At 34.0% G+C, this 19,131-nt stretch overlaps 1 long non-coding RNA gene across 1 annotated transcript in view; it reads right to left on the bottom strand.

The window, feature by feature from the left end:
* LOC146399825 (uncharacterized) overlaps positions 1-19,131 on the bottom strand; it is a 39,992-nt gene that overhangs the window by 12,123 nt on the left and 8,738 nt on the right. The window lies entirely within an intron of this gene.

Genomic DNA, 19,131 nt, shown 5'->3' with positions numbered 1-19,131 from the left:
AGGGACTATTTCTTCTTCCTATATCTTATAATGAGAATGTATATCCTTTCAAACAGATCATACCAGGCTGAGCTGCACCAAAACCATTTCATGTATCATGAGCAAAAAGCAAATACTTGTGATTATAAGCTTTTGAGATTTCTTTTTAATTACAGCAAAGGCTGATCATACAGATATATTTAGCCATCATAGTTTATCACAGATTTTCTATGACCATCCATACATCTGAAGAAGAAAATGCACTATTTGACTGTCATTGATACAATTACTTGGAAAAGAGAGCCAAAAAATGTGATGGTTTACCATAGTTCTTTAAAAAGATCCAGATGATCATATTATAAAAATATGTGGATAAAAATCTGATTTGTGAACTTCTTGTGAAATTTGTACATGAATTCTTTTCTGATGGCATTGCATTTGGTCCCAAGTCTTAAGGAACGTAATTACATAAACTGTAAAAATGTTTCTGTTTTGCCCGAATAATACCATTCCTGGAAATGTGTATTAACAGAATTTTTTAATGAGGAAAAAAGCATCTCATTGAAGGATTTTTCCCAAAATTATCCACGATGATAGAAAATTATAAAATTATTCATAAGTATACAGAGCAATATGGACATATTAGGGAAATTATGGAAAACCAGTTTTAAATTTTAAATCTAAAATTAAAATTGTTATGAAATTTAAAATTTTTACTTATGAACTCCATATAGCAACAGAAGAAAGACTTATGAATAAATGTTAATTGAAAACAACAGATTAAGTTGGAGTACACATTATAAGTGTGCAAAATATGTAAGGATATGGACTAAAATAAAGATTGGAAGAAATATTCATATTAAATACTTCCAATCTTTATTTTAGTCCATTTGCTTACATATTTTACTCCAACTTAGTCAGTTGTTTACACACTATAACTCTGTTGTTTCCCATCACCCTAATTCAACTAATTTTAATACTTCCTTTGATGTGTCTGAGATGAAACTGAAAAAGACAAAATCAAACTATTACAGCAAAGAGGAAACACTCTCAAAGCAGCAGTCCTCCTATAATCATGTTTAGTCTCTCACTGTCAAAAATTCTCCAAAGTTTTGGTTGCAAATCTGTGTCTAGTCTACAGAATCATCTTTGCTTATCCTACTCAGAAGCTTAATACAGTTCTCTTGTGGCACAGCAGGTTAAGGATCTGACATTGTCACTGCAGCCACTTGGATCACAGCTGTGGTGTTGCAGGTTCAGTTCCCGGCCAGCGAAAAAAAAAAAAAAAGAAAAGAAAGAAAGGAAGAAACTTAATCCAAAGTATTTTTAAAAACTGGAATATGTATTTTAAAAGATGAAGAATCAAAATAAAAATATGACATATTAGACACAGTTAAGTGTGTTAAAACAGCTAAGAATAGTTAGCCTGGAGTAAAGGATATTAAGGAGTTGGAAGACCTTTCAAGCAGTGCATGAAGATTTTAATTATTCTCCAGGAAGTATAGGCAGAAATGTGAGCAATAGTTTGAAAATAGGAAAAAAAAAAAAAGCTATCGAATTCATAAAAGGGAAAGGCCAAAGAATCATTCCAGATTGAAATAAAGTAAAGGGAAATGAAATATGTCATTCTGGAGTGGATCCTGGATCAGAAAGAAAAAGCCTATTAATACAGGTGGAACATTTTCAGTGGAGTCTGTGGAATAGATGGTACTGTTACATTAATAGTTATTTCCTTTTTGGACAGTTGTATGGTGGTAATTTTGGAAAGGGTCCTTGTTCTTGGGAAATGTACACTGGTGGATTTACAAGGGATGACACAGTATGTCTAAAGCTTGTTCAAATGGTTCTTAAAAAGATTAATAATTAGATAAATAAAGGCCATATGTGGTAAAATACTAAGAATTCAGAAATCTTGGTGAAAGACAGATGTGGCAACTTTTATAGAATCTTGAAATTATTTTAACATAAATTATATCAAAAATTACACTGCAGAAAGAATCAGAAAAAATTCAGTATATGTTAAACTTAACTTGTCCCAGTTTAGCAATTTCCCCTTATCACTGGCAGAAATAAGTCAAACCCTCTCTAGATAAAAGAATCTTCAGCCAAGTTTCTGAAGATTCCCAAAGATGAAGTTCAACTAATTATGATCACACTGTAAAAATTTACCAAATACATGAATAAATAATCCACTGAGTCAAAAGAAATAATGAAAAATAAATTTGGAACACTTAAGATGCTAGATATTGAGATTTTCAGATGAAGAACATGAAATGATTATACTTAATGCATTTAAATAAAGGCTAGAATTTTAAAAATGAGGAAGAAATAATGCACCTTCAAAATAACCAGGCATAAATGACAGTGTGCCAAAAAATCCTACAGTAATAAAAATATAATTATTGTATGTGTTTGTAGGCTAACTAATGAAAAACTCATTAACTGGAAAACAGATCTAAAATTTTGTTACTCAGAATGCAGCCCAAAGATAGGAAAAGATAAAGGAATATGAAAAATCACTAAGCAATCTAAACAATAGAACAAGGTCTAACATTTCCAACTGCAGTTCCAGAAAAGATGACAACAATGAATGGGAGAAAGGCAATATTGGAAAAGATAGTGGCTGAGAATAAATGCACTGGCACAAAGTTTATCAAGAAATATAAATAAAACCATACCTAGGCACACCAAAATCAAATTTCAGGTCGATGAAGACAAAGAAAAGATCATCAAAGCATATATAGATAAAATATAAATCTGAAAGAAAAGATAGGCTCTCTTTTTCAACAGCAAGGATGGTAGCTCAAAATAGGAAAATAATATCTTTATAAAGACTGAGAGAAAATCAACATTAATCTAGATGGTGCAATTTACTGGACATCACACATTTATGCTTCATGGTACTTTAACAATAAATTTACAATCATATCTTTAATTTGACCCTTACTGAAAGGCCTCGTTTTTACCAGACTTTATTGTTTCAAGCTTTTCTCAATTTTGTCTGTTAATGTTTGAGACTGAGAGGCAGTTGCCTCTTCTAATTCTGTTAATCCAAGAACTTTGGGCTCTATTTCTTTTCATTCCTGCTTGTAAACTGACCTTTTTTTTTTTTTTTTTTTTTTTTTTTCTGAGCACATGTCTTATGATAATTTACCAAAGTCACCAAAGACAGACATAGTAACCAACACACCACAATTTTTTTCTTTCTGATCCCATTTCTATAACAAAAAGTTTAATATGTAGAAAGTCTTCATCCCAAAAACCAAAGAGGCTAATTTCACTGAATGTTCTGCCACTACACAAAATGGATTGTCCTCTTTCCAGCTTCTAATAGCAATTTTCTCACTGTATACACTCTGATTATTACACTGGTGCCAAATGCTTTATATATTTTAGGTTTCCGTTAGGCATTCTACTTTGAGTAACAATTTATGTACAGGTCAAGTTGGCCTAGGTAATAAATGACTCCCCAGATTTCTGGGTCTTAAAATAATAAAGATTTATGCCTCACTCTACAGATTGGCTAGAGATTCTGTTTCATGTCATACTAACTTAATGATGCAGAGTGAGATAGAATCCACCATTGGGAATCACTCTTTTTAGGTGGTAGAAACTAAAATGCACTGCCCAGAAACCCCTTGGAGGAAGCGCTTTTTGCTTAGCTTCAGGGAGTAGAGTCACGGGACAGCTTCTCAGCTGCCAGGACCAGGATTAAATTGAGGTCAATCAGGCAAACGAGGCACTTGCCTAAGGTGCAAAATTTAAAGGGGCACCAAAACACTCCCCAATAAAGAAAGCATATTTTAATAAAATCTTTAAAAAATAAAAAGTAATGAAAAAATTCATTATAAAAATAACAAATTTTAAATGAAGCCTGACTCCTTCAGGGTCAGCTTCAGCTTTAGAAAGCCCCTTTGCCCAAGATCACAGTCTTCCCAGGGCAGCCAGCATCTGGTGACTGAGTGAAGTTGGGGTACAAAGGACTAGGCATTGGATCCCAAACTAAAATGTTGAATGGACAAAGTAAGTTGCAGAAAAGCAAATAGTATGATACCAATTATTTTAAATTTTAAAGTAAATAAATAATAATAGGTATACAAACACATATACTAACATAACAAAACATTATATACACACACACACACATATATATATACATATGAAACACAAAACTGAAAATAGTGATCAGCCTTCAACATTAGATAAAGGACACAATATGGAGTGGGAAACACGTTAATGGCTTCTTGAGTTAGGTGGTTTGTTTGTTTTAGGGTTCTTTTCTAACACATTTTAAACTAATATAGATAGATAAGCACTATGAATGACTTCATAACTAAACATCTAGATCAATATACATTTTATAACCTTATTTAGATTAAAATATTTTTATGTATAATACTAGAGAAAATACATGAAAACACAAGTGTATATTGAAAATATTTGTCCTTTTTCTTCAATCATTTTAAGGCATCTGGCTCCCCAATTTTTTCAATTAATGTCACAACAAATTTAATGATTACTATTTTAAAATAATTGTGATTATAATTCTATAACCTAAAGATATAGCACCACTGGTTAGACAGAACTTGAGAAATATTTAACCAAAACCTCAGAAACTGTAGGAAAACACATTCCCTTTGTTTCCCCAGGCTTGAAGTTAAATGCCCAAAACTTAAAATTGTCAAATAGATGAGTGTAAAAGCTCAAACATCACTCCTTTCTCTCCAATCAGTTAAATGTGCTCTTGGCATAATAAGCTTTTGACATCTACAGTGTACAAGACAGTTGATTAGATATTTCTCAGGTCGTTCTGGCTTTTTGATTCACTCCCATTTATACATTTTGACCTGATGTGTGGTAACAAAAGTGGGTCTTGACAATCTATTCTTCAAATCAAACGAGAGAGTAAATTTAAGAAGAAAATATTCCTTAGGAATTTCTATTATATCAGATTGTAGTGCTCCTACAATCTGTATCTGTACTTAAACTGTATTAAGTACTTAAAGTATATTCAGGGTTACAGAGAAAAGACTACTTCCCAGACCTAGTTGATGCACAGGCTTCTTTGAGAGTCTCTGGGAAGAAGAGGTGGGTTGGAGTGGGCCAGGTGTTATTTTTGTAGCCAAACACCATAATACGGAAGTAGGTATTATGAGGGCTGCTCATATGACATGGAAGAAACAGGTCAGGCTAGTCAACTCTGAAAAACGTCTGTTTAGAGGTTAATGTCAGTATGACCCAGTCAGTATCTGCAGCAGGTAAATGCAACAATACTGTAGGAAAGGCCAACACAGTGTAAGCTCTGCAATAGCCATTAATTTGCTTAACAGTCTTCTAACTTCTGGCATCTGTTTTCCGCCTGGTATTACCCCTCAGTCAAAGCTGATTCTTAGTGCCATTATGCTCTTCCTTCCCTCTTCCAACCCTCCAAACTTTTTCTCAGATAATTATCTTTTTGGAAAGAATTAGACAAGTAAAATCACACCCATATATGTAACTGAACTAACATATTAATTATTTTTAATAAAAGAATCTATAGTCCCCTTGCCCTCAGCTATACAGTTCTTGTTTTTATTGGTTTATATATAAAAGTACTAAGAGGCACCCTAAATAACCCCTTGGATTCTAGATAACAGATCTTCCTAAACTATTGGTTTATGAAAATAAGATGGTTCTGATGGTCAGGTAACACTGCGGTATCCCTAATGAAAGCATTTTTTCTCTTAGATACTAATAATTTTAAGCCAGAAAGACACAAAATTGTGGAGATGGAAGCAAAACTGTTATGTAAATGATATAAAATATCTGACTATTATTTCAACTTCTTGATTCCTGGACTCAATCATTCTCACTGTGAGTAAAATAAAACCATATATTGATTGCTAACCACAAGCAACCAGACTTTATCAAGAGATAGCTCTCAGATGGTATCTTAACTCAGTCCCCCATGTGCCACTTGATAAGGTAAAAAAAAATGGCACATGGAAATGAATATAAGCCAATTACATTTCTTTTACTATAAAATGAATTTTGTGGTAGAAAAAGTATAACATAAAATACTATGATAGTGAATAAGCTTAAGGATTATATAAGTATAAAATAAAATACTATGATAGTAATAAGCTTATGGATTACATAATGATAAAAGGATCAATAAAAGAGAATATAACATTTGTAAGTATATATTCACCACTATAGAAACATCTAAATATATAAAGCAAATGTTAACAGACAAAAAAGGAGAAATTGATCATACACAATAACAGTAAGGGAATTTAATACCCTTCTCATGTCACTGGACAGATCATCCAGACAGATAATCAATAAAGAAAGAGTGGAACAGTGGCCTTAAATGACACATTAGACTGATCTGGCTTAATATCTACAGGAAATTTCATCCAAAAACAGCAGGACAAACATTCCTAACAAGTGCACATGGAAACTTTCCCAGTATATATCACATGTTAGGTCACAAAATGAAGTTTCAACAAATTTAAAACTATAGAAATTATATCAATGGAGTTCCCATTGTGGCTCAGCAGAAATGAATCTGAATAGTATCCATTAGGATGCAGGTTCGATCCCTGGCCTCGCTCAGTGTGTAAAGGATCCAGCATTGCTGTGAGCTATTGTGTAGCTCACAGACATGGCTCAGATCTGGCATTGCTGTGGCTGTGCCATAGGCCAGCAGCTGTAGCTCCGATTCAACTCCTAGCCTGAGAATCTCCACATGCTGCAGGTGTGGCCCTAAAAAGACAAAAAAAAAAAAAAGAAGAAATTACATCAAGAATTTTTTTAACTGTAATGGTATAAAGATATAAATCAATGACAGCAAGAAAAACGAGAAAAACATGAACAAGTGGAGATTAAACATGCTACTAAAAAAAAGTAAATGAAGAAATCAAAGAGGAAATCAGAAAATACCTTGAAAAAAATGTAAATAAAAACATAATTTTCCAAAATCTCTGGGATGCAGCAAAGGCAGTTCTAAGAGGGAAGTATATAGTGATACAGGTGTACCTCAAATAAGCAACACAACCTACCATCTAAAAGAATTAGAACAAAGTCAGCAGTAGGAAGGAAATAATAAAGATCAGAGAAAAAAGAAAATAGAAACCGAAAAAGCAATAGAAACATCACTGAAACCAAGAGCTGTGTTTTAAAAAAGATAAACAAATTAATAAATCTTAAGCAAGCCCCATTAAGAAAAATGAGAGCTCAGAGGAAAACAAAATAAGAAATAAAAGAAGAGAAACAACAACTGATGCCATGGAGATAAAAAAAATAAGAGAATACTCTGAACAGTTTTATGCCAAAGAAATTGGACAACATAAGAGGGATGGGTGAATTTTTAGAAACATACAAATTTATGAGAATGAATCAGAAAGAAACATGTGATCTGAAGAGACTGGCTATTGGTACTTGAATTAGTATACAAAAAACTCCCAGCAAACATATAAAGAACTAATACCTATCCTCCTCAAACTATCCCTCAAAAAATGAGGAGAGAAGACTCTCAAATGAATTCTACAAGGCCACCATTGCCTAGATTCTAAAACCAAAGACACTACAAAAAGAAAATGAAAATTATGGGCCAATATCTGTGATTTATTGATGGAATAAAATATTAGCAAACTTAATTCAGGAATATATAAAAAGAATCATACACCACAATCAAGCAAGATTTGTTCCAGGGATGTAAGAATATTTCAGCATCCACAAATCAATGTTTAAAAATCACACTGACATATTAACAAAAGGAAGTATAAAAATCACATTACCATCTAAATAAATGCATAAAAACATTTAACAAAATTCAATATTCATTCATGATAAAATCTCTCACCAAAATTAGTATAAAGGGAACATATCTCAAAATAATAAAGGCCATTCTTGAATAAGCTACAGATAACATCACATGGAATGGTGAAAAGTTGAAAGCTTTTCTTTTCTAAAATGAGCAACAAGATAAGGATGCACACTTTCACCACTTCTATTTAATATGGTATTAGAAGTCTTAGTCACAGTAATCAGACAAGATATATAAATAAAAGGCATCCAAACTTGAAGAAAAGAATAAAACTCTTTTTATTTGCAGATGACATGATAGTATGTACAGAAAACCCTGAAGTCTCTCCGCTGGAAAAAACCATTAGAACTAATAAAGGATTTTATCAAGGCCGAAGGATACAAGATTAATATACAGAATCTGCTGTGTTTTTATACACAAAATTTGAAACATCAGAATGAGAAAGTTTAAAAAATGCCATTTAAAATTACACCACAAAGAATAAACAAAACAAAAGGCTAAGAATAAATTGAGCCAAGGAAGTGAAGCCTATACCCTGAAAAGTATAATATATTGATGAGGAAAACTGAAGATAATCCAAAAAAAATATCCTGTGGGTTATATCATGGATTGGAAGAATTAATATTGTTAAAATGCTCATACTATGCAAAGCAGTGTACAGATTTGATACTATTTCTATCAAAAAAAATCCATTACATTTTTCACAGAAATGGAATGCATAATTCTAAAATTTATATGGAACAATAAAAGTCCTTGATTAGCAATCTTGAGAAAAAAGAACAAAGCTAGAAGTATCATACTCCATGACTTTGGACTATACTACAGAAGTAATCAAAACAGCATGGTACTGGCACAAAAACAAACACATAGATTAATGGAACAGAATAGAGAGTCCAGAAATAAACCTTTTCACTTAGTCAATCAATGACAAAGGAAGCATGAATATACAATAGAGAAAAGACTGTCTCTTCAATAAGTAGTGATGGGAACACTGGAGAGATACATGTAAAAGAATGAAATAAGGCAATTTTCTCACATACAAAAATAAACTAAACATAGATTTAAGACCTAATTTTAAGGCTGGAAACTATAAAACTCCTAGAAGAAAACATTGGCTGAGCAATCTTTGACATAAATTGTAGCAATATTTTGTTTTGGATTTATCTCCTAAGGCAAAGGAAACAAAAGCAAAAATGAATAAATGGGACCTAGTTAAACTTAAGTTTTTGTACAGCAAAGGAAGCCATCAACAACAAGAAAAAACAACCTATAGAATGGGAGAAATGTTTGCAAACGGTATGACTGACAAGGGATTAATATCCAAAATATATAAAAAGCTTATACAATTCAATATAAAAAAATAACTCAGAGTTCCCTGGTGGCACAGTGGGTTAAGGATCTAGCATTGTCACTGCCGTGGCTGGTTTGATCCCTAGCCTGGGAACTTCTGCATGCCATTGGTGTGGCAAAAAAACAACAACCAAAAACCAAAAAACAAAAAAACTCAAAAACTCAATCAAAAAATGGTCAGAAGACCTGAATAGACTTGCTCTATGTGTGTCTTTTTAGGGTTGCAGGCATGGCATATGGAGGTTCCAGGCTAAGGGTTGAATCGGAGTTGTAGCTACTAAACTACAGAATAGCTACAGCAATGCCAGATCTGAGCCACGTCTGTGATCTACACACAGCTCACGGCAACACCAGATCCTTAACCCACTGAGTGAGGCCAGGTATTGAACCTACTTTCTCATGGATATTATTCAGATTCGTATCTGCTGAGCCACAACAGGGAACTCCTGAATAGACTTTTTTTTCAAAGAAGACGTACAGATGGCTAACAGGCACATGAAAAGATGTCCATCAACACAAATAATTAGAAAAATGTATATCAAAACAACAACATATCACTTCACACTTGTCAGAATGGCTCTAATCAAAAAGTCTACAAATAGCTAATGTTAATGATGATGTGTGGAGAAAAATGAACCCTAGAATACTGTTAATGGGAATGTAAATTTGTGCAATCACTATGACAAACAGTATGGAGGTTCTTTTAAAAATTAAGAATGAAACTACCATATGACCCAGCCACTCCATTCTCATGCACATATCTTTTTTAAAAAGCACTAATTCAAAAAGATATATACAACCCAATGTTCACAGCAGCACTATTTACAACAGCCAAGACGCAGAAGCAATCAAGTGCTCATCAAGACATGAATGGATAAAGACAATGGTATACACACACACAATGAAATATTAGCCATAAAAAAGGATGAAAGTTGGCCTTTTGCAACAACAAGGATGGACCTGGATGGTATTATGCTAGTGAAATAAGTGAGACAGAGAAAAATAAATACTTTGTGTTATCACTTACATGTGGAATATAAAAACTAAAACAAACAATTGAATATAATAAAACCGAAACAAACTCATTTATATAAAGAACAAATTAGTGGTTTAAATAAGTTATGAGGATATATTGTAAGTACAGGGAATATAAAAAATATTTCAGTAACTTTAAATGGAGTATAATCTATAAAAATTTTGAATCACTCTATTGCACACCTGAAATTAATAGTATACATTGACTATTCTTCAATTAAAAAAACCCTAAAAAACCACCTTTCAAAATTGCTCATAGGAGTCCCCATTGTGGCTCAGCAGGTTAAGAGCCAGACATAGTGTCTGTGAGGATGTGGGTTCAATCCCTGGGCTTTCTCAGTGGGTTAAGGATCCAGTGTTGCCACAAGTTGTGGCATTGGGTCACAGATGCAACTTGGATCCCACACTGCCATGGCTGTGGCATAGGCTTGGGTCACACATGTACCGAATGTGTGTTCTAACAAACCTATCTGAATGGTAGAACTAGTTAAGAAAATATAAACCAGAGACTTGTAGACTCATGAAACTAACTACCTTTTATGAAAAAGTGAAAGTTTGGAGAAAGTTATATATACAAAAGTGCACTCACAAAAACATTAAAAAGGAAAACCAATGGATTATTAATTTGTGTGACTGAGTAAAGTGTAAAGCATGAATTTAAATAATTCTATGCTATCATTAAAACTAATGATCTGGACCTAACATTACTGATCTGGAAATGTGATATAAAATTACCAAAAGTAAATATTAGATTTAAATGATTTCAATCTCATCAAAAGGAAAGAATTTTCTGTGCATGAATAAAGATAAAAGTAAGAAATGAAATGCAGCCAAGAGTTAAGACTGATTATCACTGAGGAGAGAGATTCACAGGAGCAGAGGAGATGAGTGACTCTCTCTTTAGGTGGTTTCAAGGGGTAGAATTGTGGTTGACTTTTTCATGTATGTTTGTGTTTCTCTACATTAAAAAATAAAGTATAATAAAAATGACTAAATCACCTCATTTTTATTCACCAACTTGTGAGTTTGGCAATATTTTATTTACAAAAAATTAATAATTTAAAACAAAATAAGAAGACATAGGTTAACATGATAATTGATTAGATATTACCTCTCTTAAGATTCTCTTTAAAATAGTCAAAAATATATGAAAGTACTAAATCTAGTAATTCTCTTACTTGTTAAATATTTATTAACTGTCAGGTTTATGGAGATGGATTGAGAAGTAATCTTTGCAAGTAAGTTCTATGTGTCCTACAACTCTCAGACATCTTTTCAGAAGTTAGACAGAGATACATGGCAGCTCACTGCATTCTGAAGTGATTGGTTGCCAGTTGAGACGGTGGGTTGGATTGTAAACAGAATCTGAGACAAGGTGGCCTTCATCAGTTACTTGTTTAGTATATCCAATATATGCCAAAATCCTATGCTCTGCAGAGGTGATAAATCAGTGAACAATACAATGGCCAAGGACCTGATTAGATTTCTTTACTGTTATGCTTCCAGCACCTAAATTAGCACTTGCCCTATGGTAAACACTGTATTACTGGCAGGCAGGTAGAGAGGGAGAGAGAGAGGAAGGGAGAAAGGAAACTTAGAATCTAATCAGATATACAGGAATTAACAATACAAACAAGCAAATCACCTTTACTAATGGCAGAATGAGCACCTCAGTGAACTCCTCAACTCCTCAAAAATAAGGAAAATACAAATGAAATGACTTAAATTAATGACTTCAGAACTCTGGCAATTAACCTAAACTACAAAAGGAACAGCAAATTGTCTAAGAATCTACTAAACATTGGTAAAATAGTGAGGTTTGTGACATTTTTACCTTGGGGCTATTCCTATCCATCTTTCCTTTTTGGTTCAGTGGCATAATAGACAAAAACTGACAGCATTTCTGACAATGGAAAAATCTGACTATAGTAATTTTCTATCCTCAGAGCACCATCAATATTTTGTCCAAACTTTCATTTCTCTGAAAAATCTCTATTCAGAGAGTGTTGTCTATCTGATTTGACTCAGACCTCAACTCATGACTGGGGGAGGAAAGGAGGTGACCCTAAAGGCATTACCAAAACAATAGCAAACTGCAGGCAACATCCAAGGGCCTAAGGTTGTGATTTCATTTGGGGCCAACCGGAACCTGGCTAGGGACCCAGGAGAACTAGATTACCCTAAGGAACTTCAAAGCTCCAATGTATTAATGTATATCTAAAAGGCTGTGTACACATGAAAATGCCCAATAAAGCTGTGAAAAAATAAATATAAGCATAATGAATATTAATAAAAGAACAGATGCCAAAGGAGAACATTAGACAGGGTCCTAATCTAGAATGGTGGAAGTGGGTGAAGTGAGAGAGCTTATCAGAAAAAAAACATTCCCAGGCACATAACCTACAACAGAAGACTTGGAGAATAAGAGGTAGCTAATCACCTATGTGAAAAGGGGAAGGAAGAGTAGGGGCTGAAGATTACATCACCTCAATGGAAAAGTATATTTGAAATCTGAGGACAAAATAAAAAAATATGGTGCATTCTACCTGGAACAGCAAGACCAAAGGGGAAACTGGTTTGAGAGGAGGCAAGAGGCAAACAGGAGACAGGATACAGTCTCATAAGCCATGTTAATCTTAAACATGATCCCAGGGGAAAATGAGAAGTCATTGAAGCATTTTAAGCAGGAAAGTTACATGATCAAATCTGCACTTTAGAGAGATCATTCTGACTTCTGAGTGGGACATAGATGTATCTGGGCATGAATAACCAAAAGGAGACATTTATGAGGTTACTGCACTAGTCAAGATAAAGAGAAGAAAGTGATGAAGACAGTTTGGGTGGATATAAATGGATGATTTAAAAGATATTTTAAAGGTAAAATTTGTCAGAATTTGGTGATGCTTACTAAGATTCTGGCTACAGCTGTTGGGTATGTGGTAGTTTTATTTAATGAGATAGGAAACACTAAAGAGAAGGGTAGATGAAACAAGAGTTTAATTTGGGGCAGGTTGAGTTGGTCTTCCTTTCTAATTCAGAAGTTAAATGTGAGAAGATAGAAGGATTTGGGAAGAGAGAATCTACTTAAGGGATGAGCAGAGAAAGGAGAGAAGAAAAGTAGGACCAAGAAGGAATAGTCAGGAAGGAGGGAGGAATACTAGGAGAATGGGTGTCATACAACTCTGAAGTTTTCAAAAAGGAACAAATGACCAATGGCGTCTTTTTTTCTTTCAGATGAAAAATTACCCATTTAATTCAAACAAGATTATGTAAATTATTTAGTTTATTTTTTTATTAAAGTGTAGTTGACTTACAGTGTTGTATCAGTTTCTGCTGTACAGCATAATGACCGAGTCATACATACATACATACACACACATACATATATATATATACATATACATTATTTTTCTCATTCTATCTTCCATCATGTTCAATCCAGAGAGATTGGATATAGTTTCCTGTGCTATAGGGTAGAACCTCATTGCTCATCTATTCTAAATGTAATAGTTTGTATCTACTAACCCCAAACTCCCTGTCCATCCCACACCCTTCCCCCTCCAGTTGAGGTCAAGTGAGATAAAAACAAAAAAGTGTTCTTTCAATTAGCACAAGGAAGTTATTGCAGACTTGAGGGAGAATCCCCATGAAGACGTGGGAGGTGGTAAACTGGGAGTAGATTTATGAGGAGGGAGTGGGAAAGAAAGCAAATAGGCAAATAGAAATAGCATAGTTTATGTTGAAACCCCTTTCAGGATTTCAACTCTTGGAACAGAAAAGGGGAATTAAGAGAAGCAGTTTCTTTATTATCGAAGTAGAGTGACTGAAGCATGTTTAAATGTTGATGCAAAAGACCAGGATGGAGAGAAGCTGACTGGACGAAGAAAACACTCAGTAGTGAAATTTCCTTGAGAGGGCAAGAAGACAAACGTTTAAGAGCTTAAGTACTCATCACTTATCTATTAACCCCAGATTCCCAATCCATCCCCCTCCCTCCCCCAAGATCCTACTGTATAGCACTGGGAACTAAATCTGGTCACTTATGATGGAGCACGATAATGTGAGAAAAAAGAATGTATACATGTATGTGTCACTGGGTCACCTTTCTGTATAGGTAGAAAATTGACAGAACACTGTAAACCAGCCTATAATGGAAAAAAATAAATTATAAAATAAAAAAAGATCTGAGTAAATATGAAAAATAATTTTTAAAAAAGAGCTAAGGTAAAGAAATAGATCTTATGTAACAGATGTTGATATTCATCCTTCCAGTTAGAATGGAAGTGGAGAGGAAATGGATGAGGTCTGTATTTGGTGATAGTATAAAATTGAGGAATATTCTCAGTGAAAGTTTCTCTTTTATATGCAAGGTAGATGTGGAGTCTTCCATGGAAAATGAAAAGTATGTGTGAGGAGTGTCAGAGTCTGAGAAAAATGAAAAAGGTTTGGGATAGCCAGTCTGAAATGAAAGAATGAGGTACTTGAATAAACTGCTAGTGGCCTTGAGGGCCTAGATGAGACTTGAGACCTATGTCTGATAATGTGGGCACTTGCTGTCCAGTTGCCATGATTTTCTGCAGAAGTGTCCAGCTGCCCAGATGCTCACAAGGAGATGGAGAGTTGGATAATCAGAAGTGGTGAGTTCACCACATGGATATAGTAGAATAATATATCAAATAAGGGATGAAATTAGTGTGTAAAGGGGGATTCTAAGCTAGATAGGAAGGAAAGCTGGGACCAGAAAAGGCTGATGGATAAGAGAACTCGAAGGAACAAAGGACTGTAGGTCCTGGAAATTCTGAGAATAAGTGAGAGGGGGATATTTTAATTATTGATCACAGGAATAGAGGAGGAAAGCAGAGTTGAATTTTGGCTTGGGTAAAAGGGAGTCACAAGTTACTGTTTCATTCATTTTTTTGACATCAAGTTTAAACAAACTTATACACAGATGCCATTTTTTACTTCAAACTTGCAGAGATTAAAATATTTGCAACTATGTGGAGAAATAGGCATTCTCTTATACACATGACTAGTAACTGTGTAAATTGATACAATCTCTATGAAGGGAAATTTCACAAATTTAGTCAAAATTTTTAAATATGAATGTCCCATGATGTAGCAGTTCCACTCATAACGATTTTACCTAAAATTAGTTTGCATATATGAAAAATGTCAGATGTATAAATTTATTTACTGAAAATTAGTTTCTTTCTTTCCCTTCCTTCCCTCCCGCCTCCCTTCCTCCTTCCTCCCTCCCTTCTTCCTTCCTTCCTTCTTTTCTTTCTTTCTTTCTGACACCCCACAGTATATGGTGTTCCCAGACCAGAGGTCAGATCCAAGCCACAGTCACAGCCTCGCCACAGCTGCCACAAATCCAGGTCTTTAATCAGCTGCACTGAGCTGGATATTGAACCTGCGACTTAGCATTCCAGAGAAGCCTCCAATCCCATTGTGCCACAATGGGAACTCCTAAAATTAGTTTGTATAAGGGAAAGGTTGGAATCAACCTAAAAGTCCTTAAATAAGCAAGTAAACAAGCTATGATTAATCCATATGATAGAATTCAGAGAATTCATTAAAAATGACTCAAGGATTTTATGTTAATATGCAACGAATTCTAACATATGGTTAAATAAAGCAATATGTGGTTATTTGTGTAAAAGGAGGGAAAGAAGATAAATTGATATATATATATAATTAAAATATGGAAGGTAATATAATATAAAAACCACAAAATATGTAACTTCAAATGCATAAAATAATGTATTGGATGATACTTAAGAAAACTGAAAAATTAGTTGCCTTTGTGAAAAGGAATTAAGTGGCCAGAAAACAGGGTGGAAATTTTCTCACTATATCTTTTTAAATTTAGACCCATATTATTAAATTTCTAATTCAATTAATTAATTAAAATACATTCATTTAATTGTTTTTATACTTTATTAATTACATATGTTTTACAGGTAATCCACTGGTAGGCTTAACTCAGAATTTGTTCCTATAAATCTCTGTGTCTGTTTAAACAAGGATAGAAAACATATCAAAAAATATTTTTAAAGGTAAAAAATATGATAGAATTAAAGGAAATATATCAATTACAAAAGTGTAAAGGGGTTAATCTTTTTTATAATTAAAAAAATGATGGTCATAACAACAGAGATTAGGAGTTCCCGTTGTGGCTCAGTCGTTAATGAATCCGACTAAGAACGATGAGGTTGCGGGTTCAACTCCTAGCTTTGCTCAGTGGGTTAAGGATCCCATGTTTCTGTGAGCTGTGGTGTAGGTTGCAGATGTGGCTCGGTTCCTGTATTGCTGTAGTTCTGGCGTAGGCTGGAGGCTACAGCTCCAATTGGACCCCTAGCTTGGGAACCTCCATATGCCGGGGGTATGACCCTAAAAAGACAAAAAGACAAAAAAAAAAAAAATAACAACAGAGATTAAATATGTCGACCTTACAAATAAAGGAAATATATCAATGACAATAAGTGTAAAGGAGTTAATCTTTTTTATAATTAAAAAAATGATGGTCATAATAACAGAGATTAAATATGTTGACCTTACAAAATATTTAAATATACTATTTTGTTTAACTCAAAGAAACCCTATTAATAAATCAATTTTATTATGTTTACTAAAGAAATGAAGAAAATGAGAGTGAAGAGGTTTAATTAATTTGCCCAAGAACACAGAGCTAAGACTGAAGAACTGTCTGCCTCCAAATTCAGCAAAGTATTATGATATTAAATATAAAATTATAAACCCTTTACAGAAAAATATAGCCAATACTAGGTTAAAAATAATAATCCATATGCTATTTACAACCGCAAAAACAAAATCACAAAAATGTTAAAAATAAAAGAAACTATGAATATATATGTCAGATAAATATAAACAATAATACAAGAAAGGACCTAGAATAGTAGATTCTAAATATACATTTTTTAAAAAAGGAAAAGGATGGAAAAAATGAAAAGAAAGGGTTGGAAGGAAAGAAAAACAGAGGGAGGAATGGAGAAAAAGAAGGGTTTATAATAGAAAAGTAGGATTTTAATTTCTAGTAATAGTGATATAGGCAATTTGAGACAACCATCTCACTGAAGGCAACTGAAAAAAAGAAAAAGAAAAAAATTATCTTAAAAGTATTAATGATTAATGACACAGTAAGGAATGATTTTCCCCAAATCTGGAAGCTTCATTTTCTAAGTCACTTTTTCCCCAAGGGCATTTGCCAAACGGATTTTGATGGATTTGTAGGGCAGGAGTACAAAAGCCAGAGTTGGCCCAAGGTAACTGATCTCTTCAAACAGCCAAGGTCTGGTACGACACCCTTACTCTGAGGATGGAAGGGCTCCACACTCAGAATAAGGGTGAACTGAAAATAAAACAGCTCTCATGTAGATTTGTGGCTGACACACATATTATCACCTGAATGGCCCAGAGGGTAGCACACAAGGACCAAGAGCCAGCAGAAATAAGAGACATCTAAAACCAGCTCACAAAGACTTGAGATAGTGGGGTTATCAGAATTTATAGTTGTAAAACAACTAGGCACTATGTTTAATACTAGAGAAAACATGCTTGGAAATATCTACAAGGAAGAAAAAGCCTCTAAAAACAAACTAAGCAAGAGATAATAAAACTAGAAATAAGAACTTAACATTTTAAAAAAATACTCATAAACAAGGTTTAAAATACTCTACTCTGTTTAGATCAAAGAGTGAATAAAGACATTGAATTAAAGCCTAAGAAAATATGAAATACTGGTTTAAAACAGCATCTGGCTGGCATCTCTTAGCGTAGCTTTTCCAAACTTTCCCATAATATAGTTTTTGAAGTGTCACAAAAAGACAAGATAAAAGAGAAAACTTAGACTGATAATGATAATGTCAGAATATGTAAGGAATATCCACAAACTATCCAGCTGATAGAACTAGGAAAAAATCCACTAGGCTTTTTTTTTTCACTTATCTACATAGAACGGACACACCTTCAAAAGAGATACTTAGGAAACATTTTGTATCTTCACCACTGCCTTTTTTTTTTTTTTTTGCTTTTTAGGGCTACACTTGCAACATATGGAAGTCCCTGGCTAGGGGTCAAATTGGAAGTACAGCTGCCAGCCACAGCCATGGCCACAGCAACTCAGGATCTGAGCCACTTTTGCAACCTATACAGCTCACAGCAACACCGGATCCTTAACCCACTGAGCAGCGCCAGGGATCAAACCCGCATTCTCACGGATACTAGTCAGGCTCGTTGTTACCACTGAACCACAATGGGAACTTTCACCACTGCCTTTTGATTCAAACATTCAATGAGAAGGCATTCATATTTAATACATATGATATATATTTAATATATATGATAAGAACAGAACAACTGTTCTTCAAGAACAACTTTCAGTTTTGCTGTTGGTAGCAACTTGTCCAGCTAAAGCTGTCACTTCAAGCTAATCTTGCAACCTCAGTCAAGCAAGTTAATGTGAGCAGTGATTAAGTGGGTACAATTTCTAGGAAAAAGCATTTTTAAGTCTCAGATTCTCATATTTGCACATGTTTTTTGTTTTTGTTTTTAACCCATTTCATTTGCCCTTTCTCCTTTTCCTTGTTTGTTTGGCAACATGGCTGCTACGTTGTCACCTCATGGTAAGGATGGAAAGCCTCATGGTAGAGATGGAAGAATAGTAAGGCGCAGCCAAGTCTTCATACCTGCCCTGTGTATGTTTCCTTGTGGCCTTTTGTTACATAAAAACGAGCAAGCAAAAACAGGAGCCTATGTATATAAAGCCACTGTCAGTTATTTCTGATTACTCTTTGTAATTTTTATGTTTGGGGTTTACAGCTCACAGAAAACCAGTGTGACCTTCTACCATTGAAGGCTGCTTTCTGCGTAGATAGAGGGACTCTTGTTCCTCTACCCTCCTGCCACTCAGAATACATATCAAGGCTCCTTAGCCT

The sequence above is a fragment of the Sus scrofa genome, chromosome 9 (genome assembly GCF_054392235.1).
Source record: "Sus scrofa isolate SSC_HxYL_T2T_F1_AM1 chromosome 9, Sscrofa_HxYL_maternal_Yorkshire_Landrace_v2.0, whole genome shotgun sequence".
Classification (NCBI taxonomy): domain Eukaryota; kingdom Metazoa; phylum Chordata; class Mammalia; order Artiodactyla; family Suidae; genus Sus; species Sus scrofa.
The sequence above is the reverse complement of the archived record's forward strand: the minus strand, read 5'-3'. Positions and strand labels throughout refer to the sequence as shown.